The sequence below is a fragment of the Eleginops maclovinus genome, chromosome 1 (genome assembly GCF_036324505.1).
Source record: "Eleginops maclovinus isolate JMC-PN-2008 ecotype Puerto Natales chromosome 1, JC_Emac_rtc_rv5, whole genome shotgun sequence".
Lineage (NCBI taxonomy): Eukaryota > Metazoa > Chordata > Actinopteri > Perciformes > Eleginopidae > Eleginops > Eleginops maclovinus.
This window is the reverse complement of record NC_086349.1, coordinates 1,714,399-1,730,387: the sequence shown is the minus strand read 5'-3', so window position 1 is coordinate 1,730,387 and position 15,989 is coordinate 1,714,399. Positions and strand designations below refer to the sequence as shown.

The 15,989-nt window shown below is 41.8% G+C and overlaps 1 protein-coding gene across 1 annotated transcript in view; it reads left to right on the top strand.

Annotated features, from left to right (window-relative positions):
- The first annotated feature begins 14,310 nt into the window (after positions 1-14,310).
- Positions 14,311-15,989, top strand: part of slco4a1 (solute carrier organic anion transporter family, member 4A1) — a 39,666-nt gene continuing 37,987 nt past the window's right edge. The window contains exon 1 of the mRNA XM_063894426.1: positions 14,311-14,388. The gene's annotated coding sequence lies outside the window, so the exon portion shown is untranslated. The remainder of the gene's footprint in view (positions 14,389-15,989) is intronic.

The following is a 15,989-nucleotide window of genomic DNA, read 5'->3' as shown; positions in this document are numbered from 1 at the left end:
TACTGATCTCAGAGCTGTCAATCGCTTCTGCGAACAAGGCTACGAAACATTAGAGGCTATTAATGGCGTGGGGAAGGGACTCCCTAACTTTTATCTTTTTCTTTTTGTATGGTTGTCTATATCATTTGTATAGTCCCTCTGTGAGGGCAACAAGAAAACAATAAAAAGTTGGTCACAAAAAACAATACAGGTTCAACTATGACAGATGAGCATTCATGTTGAGTGGTGGTTTAGGACACCTGCTGAGCAGAGTCCATTGTTTACTATCCGTTCAGCTCTACTTTTGCTCTCTATTCCCAATGATGACACAAGTCTCTTCAGCCCCACTTTGTTCACCGGGTCACTAACTGTCTGTGTTTGATGCAGTTTTTCTGTTGAGTGAAATTAAACCGGCCAGAAAACCCAAACTCTGAGCTAAAGATGTTAAAACCATATGTATAGGGGAATGCAATGTTGAGCCATCAAAATATGATATGTTGTCATTATTTCCCAATGCACACGATAATCCCAGTACAACCCCCCCCCCCCCCCCCGTGTAGCCTACAGAACCATTAAGCTTTGTGCAAACTGATGCCAATGTATGATGTCATCTGGTGACTTTAGCCTTCTTTTGGAGCTGCTGGTATCTGCTTTCATTGGAAAAATTAAGGATGAATGTTCATATTCTTTGGTAGCTGGGAATAGCTACCAACAAAAGGGCTGTGCTTTTCCTGTTTAGGTTGCACAGCGGTTGACGCGGGTCCTTTGTTGCTGTATTGTTTGGGAGATTGTACCTGGCAGACAGAATTGTGTAGTGAATGGAATGGAAACAGGAAACTAATCTAAACCCTGATAGTTCCACTGTTCTATAGCCATACAGACTACAATCCACACTGACTCCATAAGGAACAGATGAAGCAAAAACATGGTGCCACTTTAATGCAGCGGACTGAAAGGTAGAATATGAACCTTCAAAATCCAAGTACAAGTTGTGCGTACAGGAACTTCAGCATTATACCTAAATCAAGTACAGGTCGACCTTTCAGCGCTGCTTGCTGTGTCTGTGGAAGAGTGTTTGAATCTCTGTCCCTCCAGTCATGTCTGCTTGTGTAGGACGTGTGTTTGTGTCCATGAGAACACCACAGCCTGCAGGCTCTTCTGCATGTTTTGTCCGGGGCCCTGCATCCCCGTCTCTTCCTTTGTTAGGCCAGTGTCGGGGTGGATGTCGACAGATCTCAACGGCCTGCATGGCATGAAAAGCCCTCTCATTAATTCTGCAGAAAAAGACTCCATTACTGAGCCCCGAAAGCCTTTCTGCTGAAACAGCCTTTCCCCGCCTTCATTGATTTCTCCGACCCGCTCACCTCTCGCTCCCGCTCTGTCCAGGCCAGCTCAGCACACACTCCTCCACACTGAATCATCTGAATATCATAATCCAGCCCATGATGAATGCTAAATAGACAGCAGCTCCCGCTTTGATTAATGGATATACCGCGGTGGTTCACAACAGCAGACCTGGCGCCTCACAGCACAAACCGCAGATAAGCATTCAGCAGGTATTAATCATGGTTCAACAGGCAGTCGGTTCTTACAGGACAAATGAAGCAGCTTACTGGGTACAATGTGATCCCCTCTCACACACTCACTGAAACCAAATACACTCACACATCAATGAGAGTATATAATGCACAAGGTGAGCTTTAGAAGCTGTTTAATTATGAGCCTCGGCACAAACAGAAGGCCTGCAGTCTACTCTCACCTTGCTGCTACACTCGTTCTGTTCTCCTGACTCTGCATCTCCATTCAAAAGAAATCATCTATCTTTATTGTTTATACTTTTATGACTGCATTGCTTTCTTGTTAAGTTGAGTGAAAAATCTGATGACTTAAACAAATGTGTCATCGGGCTGTGAAATAACATGTTCTATTCACACTCTGCGTTCACATCAGAGCTTTTGGGTCTGTGTTCTTTGTTCGGGTGATTGGTTATTATCCTGTGTGAAACTATACTGTCCTGTTTTTCATTCTTATTCTGTTCCTGCTTTAACTACTTGTTAGGATCTCAGTTTCTGTATTTTTGATTACTGTTTTATTTTGAAATGTATCTTGTTTTGTCACTTCCTGTCTTGTCTAGTTTACTTCCTGTCTTTAGTTTCCCTCCTGTCTGATTGTGCTCACCTGTTGCCCCTGTGTTTCTCCTCCCCCTTCCCAGCGGTTTCTTGTCTTGTGATTACCCTCCTCTGTATTTAGTCTGGTCTTTCCTTTGTGTTTTTGGTCGCGTCTTCGTCATTGTTTGCTGTTTCCCCTGATGTCTTGGATCTCCCTTTTTCAGCCCTCCCTTTTCCACCAGTTTGCCTTTGTTTTCATTTTATACTTTTCCTTTGTTCCTAGTTTAGCATTTTTGTGAACAGCTTTTTATAAATAAAAGCTTGCCCTTTGTTATACCTTTGTACCCCTGCCTCCTCTATTGCTTCTGCGCCTGGGTCCTTTCCCCCAATCCTGACAGTACGACGCGACCAAAAGATGAACCCAGCAGACAGCCTCTATGAGGTAACATATAACTTAACTTGCCTGAAAATGACTGTCGGTATGCCTCCAGTACAGAGGAGAGGCGTGCCATCATGGCCACGGCATGCATGGAGATACATTCAAGGCCGTGGCTAAGGTAGAGGAGTTTTTTGGTAGCTGTGAGGCAAAACCTGTTTCCCAGCCTGCTAGCCCCAGGCATGCTAGCTCCCTGCCTGACACAGCTCCCAACATGGAACCTTATGTGGACCCTTTTGTTGGCTCCCGCCTGGCGTTTGGAGGTCCGCAGAGCCTGCAACAGTCAACTAAGGGACGCAAGGCCAGGGGACCAGCCCGTGCTCCTGCAGCTAAGCCTCCTTCAGCCACGCTTCCGGCTCAATCTTTGGCCCGATGACTCCAAGCCCAGCCCTGGCCGCCATGCTCCCAGCTGCAGTCCGGCCCACTCCAGCTACTCCTGTCCTGTCCTCGGCCCGGCCCATTCCAGTCCCACCTGCCCTGTTGGCGGCCCGACCGACCCCAGTCCCGCCTGCCCTGCCGGCAGCCCGGCCGACTCCAACCTCGCCTGTCCAGTAGACTCCAGCCTCGCCTGTCCAGTCGCCTGTCCAGTTGACTTCAGCCTCACCTGTCCAGTCGGCTCCAGCCTTACCTGTCCAGCCGACTCCTCTCCTGTCTGTTCGCGGGTCCCACTGTCTTCTGATCCTACTCTGTTGGGGGTCCTGCCGTCACCTGTTCTGATGGGGGTCCCGCCAACACCTGCTCCTGCTCCGTTGGGGGTCTCGCCGTCACCTGTTCTGATGGGGATCCTGCCAACACCTGCTCCTGTTCCGTTGGGGGTCCCGCCATCACCTCTTTTGATGGGGGTCCCGCAAACAGCTGCTCCTGTTCCGTTGGGGGTCCCGCCATCACCTCTTTTGATGGGGGTCCCGCAAACAGCTGCCCCTGCTCCGTTGGGGTTCCCGCCGTCCCCTGCTCCGTCGGGGGTCCCGCCAACACCAGTTCCCGCTCCCTTCAGGGTCCTGCCGACGCCATCACCTGCTCCCTCGGGGCTCCCGCTGACGGCAGTACATGTCCCGCCGACTCGAGCTCCTGTCTCGTCAGTGGTCCCTCCGCCTCCTGCTTCAGGTCATCCGAAGCGGTCCCGCAGCCCTCCAGCGGGATCCCAGCGCTGCCCACGCCGGCCTTCTGCCCGTCCTCTACAGGGGTCCCATCGTGGCTTCCCCCACCCTAAGGCCCATCCTCCAGAGGCATCTCGCCGTCCTCCAGCCCGTCCGCCAGAGGCGCCTCACCGCACTCCTACCCGGCCCCCAGGGTTTCCCTGCCGTGGCCTCCGTGGCCTTCCTGCCCGGCCCCCAGAGTGACCCCGCCGCAGTCCCCGCCGCCCTCCTGCCCGGCCCCCAGAGAGTCCCAGTCGCGGCCTCCGTCGCCCCCCTGCCCGTCCTCCTGAATTCCCCCGCCGTGGCCACCGGCTCTGTCTTTGACCCCGTCTTTGGCCTGCCTCCGCTCCCCAGAGTTCCTTTGTACCTTTGTACCCCTGCCACCTCTATTGCTTCCGCACCTGGGTCCTTTCCCCCTATCCTGACACCACTGAATTTCCCCACGGGGATTACTAAAGGTACATCTTATCTTAATGATTAAAGTGTGGTGTGAATATTTATTTTGAATAAGTCATCCAAGAGGCTAATTGTTGGTGTGAAAGCTTTTTCAAATAACACAAAAACCTTTTCTTTATGGCACCAAATAATGCACATAATGCCAATTTAGAGCATCTGGCCAGGTTGTATATTTATCTATGGATATTTTTTTCCTCATAGACTTTGTTTTGGAGGTTGATGTAGTCCGAATCCAGAACTGTTGTCACTAATGCATTTTATAGAATACTAATAAAAGCTTGCATTTCTACAGAGGCATTTCAGAAGACCCAATAGAGACTTTAAATGAACAGCAGCAAAATACCTCTGCCTTGGCCTTCTGAGAGGCTTTTCAGTATGTGGCTGGTTGGAAAACAGATCCCCACTGCTGGAACAGCCACCCCACACTGTAGACACCGGGACCCCACAACACCTGGAAAACATCCTCTGCAGAGGGAGTGTCACTGGATCAGTGAAGATGCTCCGACACACAGGACAGGTCAAATAATCGCAGTAAGAAGCAGACGCCATGACTCTCTCTCTCTCTGGCTCACTCAACCGAAACTAGTTCCACTTTCCTGTGAAAGCCACACCTCATGCTCATTAGTCACTGCGAGTTTCATAGACAGATTTAAAAACACAGAAAAAGTTGGTACCCCAAACAGAATTCCAGGTTACTTCAACTCATACATTTTAATTGCTTGATTTTAATCTTCCAGGATCATAATGACTCAGTCAGAAATATTTTCTGTGTACTTTCGTATTAATCGTTTTTCTAAACGGAAAAGCAACTGCATGCTTATCTAATTTTTGCCCTTTAACTTTATACTGCACTTTGAAATCATCGTTGCGGTGAGTGGTGAAGCGGAACTCTCGAAAGAGATTTCAAAATAAAAGCCCCCGCTTGGTAAGGTTTTGGGATATCGTGGGAATGACTGGAGGGATTGTGGTGCATTCAAGGCAGACTCTCATTTCCTCCCAGAGCCCATATTTACAGGACTATTTGAGGAGAAGGGGATAAAACCTTGCGAGGAGCGAGTTCGAGGGGGCGTGTCGGCTGGTCAGTGTGGGTCTCTGAGAGATAAGGCAGCAATAGTTATTCAAGTTTATTTCAGTTTAGTGTTTAGATGGTGTTTGCAAGGGCTTTTGTTTTGAATTAACTTCCCTGAATCCTACTCCGACCCCGACCATTTGATCAAAAAGCAAAAACAAAAAAGCATCAAAGACGCTAAAGAAAATGATTGAAACGAAGGTCCACGGACTGTATGTACTGGTAACACCACCCTCTAGTGGTCTCAGGTCCAAACTGCTTTAATTTCATCTTTTTACCTTTTGAGAATGTATGTGGCAAGTGAGACTCTGACTTCATCCTCTGTATTTACAGGACAGTATAATTCAAAGAAGTCACTCTTACTCAAAATCAATGTCAAACACTTCTGTGGATGATGCAGGTTTTGCTATTGTTATACCACTGAAGAAAATTATAATTGGGTTCTATCTAATAAGAAAGATAGATATAATCACTTTAAGTCTACAAAACCGGTATAATATACATGAATAAAAGTTACATGCAGTGTGAGATATGAATCTCTACTATAATTCTTAAGATGTCCACCTCATCTTCTCAGTTTCCAGAGATATTGTCAGAGCTGACTTCTGTCCTCTCCAGATAAAACAACCTTTTCTGTTTTAATGCGAGTCTTTTTGCTCCAACCTGATCCCATTGTACATTTAAGTTTCCCTGAAACTGTTCCTTTTTCACTTTAGTTAAGTTTACCTTGTCTTTCTAGGACTTTTTAGGATTCCTTTGCGAACCAAGGTCTTGAAACCAAAATGTATTACCTGTACCTTTAAGTTTCCCTGAAACTATAACATAAAACATGAATAACACAGGTATAAAATACATGAATAAAATGTTGGATAAGAACAGTTAAATAAAAAAATTAAGTCTGTACATTTTTTTTAGCATTCCAAGGACTGCGCTCTCTGAGTTAGACTTACTTTATAGATTTTGCAGAATGTCTGAAAAACACATTTTAGTGATAATATTTCCTGGGTCGGAATCCCTTGAAGCATCTCCTTCCACATAAAGGACTGCTGGTGGCTCCATAAAGCCCCAAAGAGATCATTTAGTCTGGGTCTGAATACATCCTCTGCTGTTAACTTTACATGTATTCTTCTCTCTGTATCTTCTGGCTTTATGAAGGATAGATCAGACACAACAAATGTCTTCAAAACCTTCAGAAATGCTCAGTGACGATTCAAAATTCAACGCTGTATTGTCATGTGCACGGTAGCTACAGTGTAGAGATGGCAATTCAAATCTTAAGTCCAAAGCTCCTCCATTAATGCAACATTAATATATATATATATGACATAAAACAAATAAAACTAAAACAAAAAGTGAAAGAAATAACAGAATAAAAGTGAAATAGTGCAAGAAAATGTTGCAAAGTGTGAGAATAAAATACAAATAAAGTTATTGCAAGAAGAGTCTAATGGAATATGATACTGTATATACAAGAACAGAATGTAAAATTAATGATGCAACACAATTTCAGCTTTTATATCCGTGTTCGGAGAACAATCAGCAACCTTTAGAATACATAGGCCAATCCATAATATATGACTGGACATAACATTTGTAGAGGAAAAGTGAACCAAAGTAGAATTTAAAAAGACTTACATTAAGCTCTACTACAAATATGAGTACTACAAAGACGAGCACATACTCACACAAATCATTATTTTATTGTATCTAGTTGTTCTAGTTTCACTACGATGAAGTCATGCTATTCTTTGTATATTAAAGAGTCCTCTCCTGCTGATGTTCAGGTGTATATCAGTATGTAGAGTCTCTACTTTAAAGAGTCCTCTCCTGCTGATGTTCAGGTGTATATCAGTATGTAGTGTCTCTACTTTAAAGAGTCCTCTCCTGCTGATGTTCAGGTGTATATCAGTATGTAGTGTCTCTACTTTAAAGAGTCCTCTCCTGCTGATGTTCAGGTGTATATCAGTATGTAGTGTCTCTACTTTAAAGAGTCCTCTCCTGCTGATGTTCAGGTGTATATCAGTATGTAGTGTCTCTACTTTAAAGAGTCCTCTCCTGCTGATGTTCAGGTGTATATCAGTATGTAGTGTCTCTACTTTAAAGAGTCCTCTCCTGCTGATGTTCAGGTGTATATCAGTATGTAGTGTCTCTATTTTAAAGAGTCCTCTCCTGCTGATGTTCAGGTGTATATCAGTATGTAGTGTCTCTACTTTAAAGAGTCCTCTCCTGCTGATGTTCAGGTGTATATCAGTATGTAGTGTCTCTACTTTAAAGAGTCCTCTCCTGCTGATGTTCAGGTGTATATCAGTATGTAGAGTCTCTACTTTAAAGAGTCCTCTCCTGCTGATGTTCAGGTTTCCTCTCCTGCTGATGTCCAGGTGTATATCAGTATGTAGTGTCTGTATTTTAAAGAGTCCTCTCCTGCTGATGTTCAGGTGTATATCAGTATGTAGTGTCTCTACTTTAAAGAGTCCTCTCCTGCTGATGTTCAGGTGTATATCAGTATGTAGTGTCTCTACTTTAAAGAGTCCTCTCCTGCTGATGTTCAGGTGTATATCAGTATGTAGAGTCTCTACTTTAAAGAGTCCTCTCCTGCTGATGTTCAGGTGTATATCAGTATGTAGAGTCTCTACTTTAAAGAGTCCTCTCCTGCTGATGTTCAGGTGTATATCAGTATGTAGTGTCTCTACTTTAAAGAGTCCTCTCCTGCTGATGTTCAGGTGTATATCAGTATGTAGTGTCTCTACTTTAAAGAGTCCTCTCCTGCTGATGTTCAGGTGTATATCAGTATGTAGTGTCTCTACTTTAAAGAGTCCTCTCCTGCTGATGTTCAGGTGTATATCAGTATGTAGTGTCTCTACTTTAAAGAGTCCTCTCCTGCTGATGTTCAGGTGTATATCAGTATGTAGTGTCTCTATTTTAAAGAGTCCTCTCCTGCTGATGTTCAGGTGTATATCAGTATGTAGTGTCTCTACTTTAAAGAGTCCTCTCCTGCTGATGTTCAGGTGTATATCAGTATGTAGTGTCTCTACTTTAAAGAGTCCTCTCCTGCTGATGTTCAGGTGTATATCAGTGTGTAGTGTCTGTACTTTAAAGAGTCCTCTCCTGCTGATGTTCAGGTGTATATCAGTATGTAATGTCTCTACTTTAAAAAGTCCTCTCCTGCTGATGTTCAGCTGTATATCAGTATGTAGCGTCTCTACTTTAAAGAGTCCTCTCCTGCTGATGTTCAGGTGTATATCAGTATGTAGTGTCTGTATTTTAAAGAGTCCTCTCCTGCTGATGTTCAGGTGTATATCAGTATGTAGTGTCTCTACTTTAAAGAGTCCTCTCCTGCTGATGTTCAGGTGTATATCAGTATGTAGTGTCTCTACTTTAAAGAGTCCTCTCCTGCTGATGTTCAGGTGTATATCAGTATGTAGAGTCTCTACTTTAAAGAGTCCTCTCCTGCTGATGTTCAGGTGTATATCAGTATGTAGAGTCTCTACTTTAAAGAGTCCTCTCCTGCTGATGTTCAGGTGTATATCAGTATGTAGTGTCTCTACTTTAAAGAGTCCTCTCCTGCTGATGTTCAGGTGTATATCAGTATGTAGTGTCTCTACTTTAAAGAGTCCTCTCCTGCTGATGTTCAGGTGTATATCAGTATGTAGTGTCTCTACTTTAAAGAGTCCTCTCCTGCTGATGTTCAGGTGTATATCAGTATGTAGTGTCTCTACTTTAAAGAGTCCTCTCCTGCTGATGTTCAGGTGTATATCAGTATGTAGTGTCTCTATTTTAAAGAGTCCTCTCCTGCTGATGTTCAGGTGTATATCAGTATGTAGTGTCTCTACTTTAAAGAGTCCTCTCCTGCTGATGTTCAGGTGTATATCAGTATGTAGTGTCTCTACTTTAAAGAGTCCTCTCCTGCTGATGTTCAGGTGTATATCAGTATGTAGTGTCTGTACTTTAAAGAGTCCTCTCCTGCTGATGTTCAGGTGTATATCAGTATGTAATGTCTCTACTTTAAAAAGTCCTCTCCTGCTGATGTTCAGCTGTATATCAGTATGTAGCGTCTCTACTTTAAAGAGTCCTCTCCTGCTGATGTTCAGGTGTATATCAGTATGTAATGTCTCTACTTTAAAAAGTCCTCTCCTGCTGATGTTCAGCTGTATATCAGTATGTAGCGTCTCTACTTTAAAGAGTCCTCTCCTGCTGATGTTCAGGTGTGTATCAGTATGTAGTGTCTCTACTTTAAAGAGTCCTCTCCTGCTGATGTTCAGGTGTATATCAGTATGTAGTGTCTCTACTTTAAAGAGTCCTCTCCTGCTGATGTTCAGGTGTATATCAGTATGTAGTGTCTCTACTTTAAAGAGTCCTCTCCTGCTGATGTTCAGGTGTATATCAGTATGTAGTATCTCTATTTTAAAGAGTCCTCTCCTGCTGATGTTCAGGTGTATATCAGTATGTAGTGTCTCTACTTTAAAGAGTCCTCTCCTGCTGATGTTCAGGTGTATATCAGTATGTACTGTCTCTCCTGGGACATGTCTCCATGCTTTAATGTTCAAAAAACTCTTGTTTTTCTCATACTGCCTGTGCTGCAGCAGCACTTTTCACCCAGTCTGTCTGGAACCACAGCCCAGTGTGCAGTTAGCTGTTGTGATTGGTCCACCTCTTAGAGATCTGTCGGAAATCTCCCGCCCCTTAGCCTTCCATGTACAATGTGTTGGAGCACTAGCCAATAGCAATGCTAGTGTAAATAGTGTTGTTACTATTGTCCAGAAAAGTCCAATGGAGGTGTTTCAGGCCAGGGGGGCGTACTGTTCGGGAGAGAATCTGCCTTTGGAGGGAACACAGGGATTTTAGCCTTTGCAGACCATTGACATGCAGAAAAACCTGCGTGTGTGTGTGTACTTCATATATGTGCTATTCTTTTCTTTTTTCTCCTTTGTGTTTTAGTGACATGTTAAAATCATTGGTCAGAGGGCACTTTAAATAAGTTAAAGTTTAATTTATTTGCCAAAAACAACGAAACAAGGAAAGGGAAATAGAAGCCACAGCAGAGAGGTTTGGGGATTTTCCAAGGGAAGGGTTGCTGCTCTGGTTTATAATCACGGCCCGGTGTGTCCCATGCCAATTATTACCCAACAGGCAACACAAAGAGACCTGAAGCATCACCGTCTGCTTCTGAGTGTCTAGAAATTTTCGATCAACTTTCCAGTATGAACAATCAATCGTAAAATTGCTAAACAATGAATCCACAGTAATATTCTCTCTCTATCCAAGTGACTGACAGATCAGCCGTGATGGAGTATATCGGGGCTTGAGGAAAACGAACGAGCGCATGCTCTATAAACCCAGATCCTCAGAGGATTATTTATTGGTTTCTTTGCTCTCGAGAGTGTGGCCATTTTAGCTTCATGAGCAACCGAGCAACTTGGAATGAAAAGGGCCCTGCCTCCAATGCTGTATCCAGTTCTCTTTAAACATACCCCCAGTTTGGTAGCATAAAAACTTTGATACACATTATATCATAATTAGCTCTACCAGTTTGCATATATTTGTTGGTCAGTTTGTATTTAGGAAAACAGAAAAAAAAACACTGGCCTGATTTTCATGGAATTTTATGGAAGGGTGGCGAGTAAACTAAGGAAGAACCTGTTCAATTATTTTTCACTTTTGTTTACATTTTGAGACAGGGTTTTGGCCTTTGCAGCAGTCTGTGTCCCTCAGTTATGTTAAGGTGCAGCAGAATGTCAGGTGAGCCTAAATTGTTAACTGTAACTGATTGGTAAAAATGTAAATGTTATACTGTATCTGCAGTAAATAAATGAGAACAACACTAATGAGTGCTCGGGCACTGCTTGGTTCATGCTGTTGCTCCTTTTTCTGTCTCCAGAGTTGTAGACATATATGCTAATAATCCAGAACAACATACATGCAGTGAATCATAGAACTAATGACTTTACAGATGTGTCCTACTCATTTGTATAGATTTATGAACATTTTGAAACTGAAACAGATATCACTTGATTCATTCTTCCTGACAAATTTATATTTTATTATGAATTACTTTTACTTCTGCAATAAAGTAATGGTATTGCAATAAACAAAAGTGAATGATGTTTGTCCAAGTCTCAGGGCGGAGCTTTGAATGTTGCATTGAAGGCTGCTCTCACTGATCAGCCTTCATACTGCTACATGTCTTCATACAGCTTTTTATTGTGGCTGGCTGTGTGACACATATTGAATCCTGTATTTTAAACTGTGTTAAGGTCATGGTCAAACCACAAAGCTTCTGTTGGTGACTGTCTGCCTGCTGGTCTAGCTTCACTCCTCACTCATTGGTCCAGGGCTGATGGAACCACACAGGTTGAACATCATTGGACAGGAAGATGGCTTCTGAATTCAGTGAATACACTTATGTATAGGGGGTGATCAGTGCCATGGATAAGAGAATAACACTGTAAGTTGTAAGCAATAACTCTTCTTCTGTGAAAAGGTAAAAGGAGGAACTACTTTAACATTTGTCTGTATTTTTATTTTTAACAGCTCTAACACTGTTTGGACATGTCAAAAAATAGCAGACAAACAAAGCATGCAATGTATTTACATCTTACTGAATATCAATGATGCAGGGGCCGCAGCTAGGAGTAAGTAAAGACAGGGGACGTGCTAAACTATCCATAATGTTAGAGGTTTCTCTATAGACAGGGACTGATGTCGACTCTGGTGATTTAGTGGGAATGCTGATACAGTATTCCTACTAAATGTTCTTCTACGCACAAATTCTTTATACTTATTATTATTCCGCCGGGTTTTTTTGCTTCGTTTCTGCTCCCAGATTCCACATCACAGAAAGCTCATTCAAACATCAAAATGTTCAGCTCAATCAGGAATCAAGTGCTCTTCCTTTTCACATTCATACATTTCATAATTCCAGAGATATAGCCCATAATTCATCAACATTTTCCCCATAGGAATAAATGGGAAACCTCTTGAGACTTGAAAAATCTTCATGCAAGTTCAGATGCTAACTGTTCCTTCATACTTTCACTCAGAAACCTCATTCCAACTTTCAAATGTTACACATCTTTCTGATATTATTCATAGTGTACACCTTTTAAATCAGATTTATACTTTTTGAAATACTAAACCTAGTTTGCGCAGCTCGTTGACAGTTAGAGTGCGTGATGTCACAGCTAGAGTGGAGGAGAGCTTAAAATTTGCCTTACATTTTTTTTTAAACCTGCCGTAATTCCCAAACCCTATACTCCTGGGAAACAATTTTTCGCTTGAATTGTAGGAAAACCTCTCTTAGGTTGAAAAATTTTAAAAATGTAAGCAAAGAACTTTGAAAAAAATGCCTCTTGAGGGCACGAAGTGACAAAAACTTTTCACGTCTCCATTTAGGCCCATTTTACATTTAGCCGCATCTTTCCTCAGAGCACCATCCGCACACCTTTTAGATAAATGGCCAAATGAACCACATTTCTGTATTCAATACAATACACAAAAATCACACTATCTGCTCAACAGGTATCTGAGATGCTCTGAGCTTTGATATTTTACCGATGGCTGCTACCGTTTTTCAACAATACTTAAAAATGTAAGAGGTTTATTTCTCATTCAGATCAATGGAAAGGCTCTCCTATCACTGATCACTGCAGATCTCCATGGAAACTTTGATCTCTGGGCACAGGTGTTATGATAACGACGGAGACACTGGAGTTTAACTGACTCAGTCTATTCTATCCTGTCAGATGGAGACTTCATACTGACTTCAACATGATCCACACATTTTATACATTATTGGTGACGTAAGGTTTTAGTCCAAAAGCATGCAGTGGAAATACTTTAAAGATTAAGGTGAATGTGACCCAAAGCATTACTTTATTTGTATTTGTTTCAAATGTTCTTTAGATATCGCAGTTAAAGCCTACGCTGGATTATGGTTATTATTATTGTTGTCAAAATCAAATTTCTTGACAGCCCTAAAACTAGTTATATATATATATATATATATATATATATATATAAACAATTTAAAAATCAATACCAAAAGAGACAATGTGAATATTCCAAAATATGTTTTTGTTTTAACTAATAATACAATAATAATAATAATAATAATAATAATAATAATAATAATAATAATAATAATAATAATAATAATAATAATAATAATAATAATAATAATAATAATAATAATAATAATGATAATGATAAAATTAAAATTGACAAAGATTTGAATATATATATATATATATATATATATAAACAGCCACGGAAAAAATGACGAGACCACTCTAAATTGTTCTTAAATCTTTATCTACATGTATGGCAGTCATTCCAGTGTCTGTTGAATTCCAACACAGAGAAAAATTGCCAGTAGTTTATAGAATACAATAAAAAAAAAAATAAAAATCATTTAACTCAAACAAACCTATAAAAATAAAACAAGAGAAACTGATAATGCTGAAATGGTCTCTTCAATCTTTCCAGGGCTGTACTGTATATACAGTGGCGGTTCTACATGGAATTACACCCCGGGCGAGATCCCCTCCGAGCGCCCCCAAAACCACTACTGTATATTGATAATAAAAATAATGACAGTGAGTGGGACGATTAGTCTATGAACAGAAAAATACTCACATTTCTGTTATCATTTCATAATTGGTTAACAGTTGAAGTTAGCACTGATGTAAATCTGACAGTTTTCTGACAGTTTGTATCAATTAATCTAGAAAATAATTAGAACATTATTTGATAATGACAATAATATTAATTTAAAGCCCTAGTGTGCACAGAGAGAGCTTCTCTCAGCAGCTGAACTTTAAAACAGTATTCTATTGTCTGTGAAGATCAGACACCCAGCTGGAGAAACAGAAAGTAAAGACATGTCTAATCAAAGAGGGTCTGTAAGAAGCTCATGGAGATCCAAACACGTTTTGAATACTTCCTCTGTAAGCCCAATATATAAATACACATATATACAGTATATATTGTTCCTGGTCTGAAGAGACGTGCTACCCTATGTGGTGGCACTAATCACCCTCCATACATAGAAGGGCTTTCACGCGGTTACTACTCATGCGCTCCATAAAAGCAGGGCGCTAACCAGGGCTGCAATTATTGCCAACACATCTGTAGCCTGTCAGTACGATACACAGCTCAGATGGCAGAGCATTATGTGAGGAGAAAGGAGTGATAAACGCGTGTCAGAAGGTAAGACTGTGTATGTCTGTGTGCGGTGGTGCTCAGCATCATGTGGGTATATTCACATGTTCAAACCTGAAGCCTAAGAATACATTTACTGTGTAATTTGCAACATCTCTGCCCATCCGTGGAGAGTAACGGTGACAGCTTCCCTTCACCATGTCTCTCTAACGCTCGGTGGGCTGAAATGAACAAAAGGCTTGATTATCAGCCGCATCTGGTTATTAATCCTCACATGGAGCTGCCTCTAATCCATGCTCTGCTGTGTAGCAGATACTGCGATTTAAGCATGGACACCCATGGAGCTGCACCTGCCTTAACATACGCTTCAGTGTGTCACGATTATGATGTACATGTTTTCTGTGTTCTTTTCGGGTTATTCGTGCAGTGGAGACTATGAGACTCCATGGCTTTATTGAGCTTCAGATTATAAATCCTACAGTGCTACAGAGCCTACCATGTGCCTGTGGTTTGTTAGCAAATCGATAAACAGTAGCTCCAGTTTCTCTGCATGTGTCAGCTCCACACAGGGAGGGGCCACTGCTGGGTATGCACGTTGCCAATGTGGCAATCATGTGATCATGTGTTATTATTTCTGAATCAGTACACAACTGAGGTGTGTGTCCGGGTCTGGAGGAGCAGAATGTGTTTTTTATCAGCTTCCTGAAAGCACCTGCTCTGTGCACTGCACGATTTTGTGGTTTCCTACGAGTCATACAGCTTCATGCTTTGTTTGCTACATAATGATGCGCGCTGCTATGGCCCCGAACCCCCCCCCCCCGCGCGCCCCGGAGACTGAGCTCGCGCTGCGGCTGCGTTGATGCAGAGCCCTGCGTTATTCCGGGGGTTTCCCAAAGTGCGAAGCTCTGACGCCTGATGCGTCTAAAAGAAGGGACATTTGATTGAACATCATAATAGTTCTGTATTACTTTAGAGCTTGAAGTTTTTAGTATTGTTGCTTTTTACATGATTATGCACCTGCTGGAGTTTATCATGTACACATGGACAGTTTACATCCAGTGCTCGAGTATTATTGGGCAACTTGGTTCAGCTGTTATGATAAACCTGCATTTCCATTTATTAAACAACAACAACAACAACAACAACAACAACAACTGTAAAGCCAGTTGTGGACGGTAACAGTGAATAAATAAAGCCAACAATACATATTGAAAGTACATATACTTCTTCATTCTCCAGTTATCTCCAGAGTTCATAAATATGCAACAGTTTATCTTTTCTAAAGTTGAACTGCTTAAACGAAAATGTCACCTACACTTTATATATATACATATACTAAACTCTATTTTATTAATTGTGAGGTGTCCTTGGGTGCTTTGAAGTGTGCCTCTAAATAAAATGTATTATTATTATTTATGAAAATGTGTCAGTGTGCGTCCACTGAAGGATTCGAGATTTACCACAACGTGCATACTGTACCATAAATGGCTCCACATTACATTGATATTCGAGCTGAGAAATAGTATACTAATCTATCAACATAAAAATAGTCAATGACAGACATATCTCTTTTCAGACTCCAAATATTGAGATTGGGATTTGGACTGACAAAACAAAAACATTTAAACATCACCTTTCACCCTACTGAA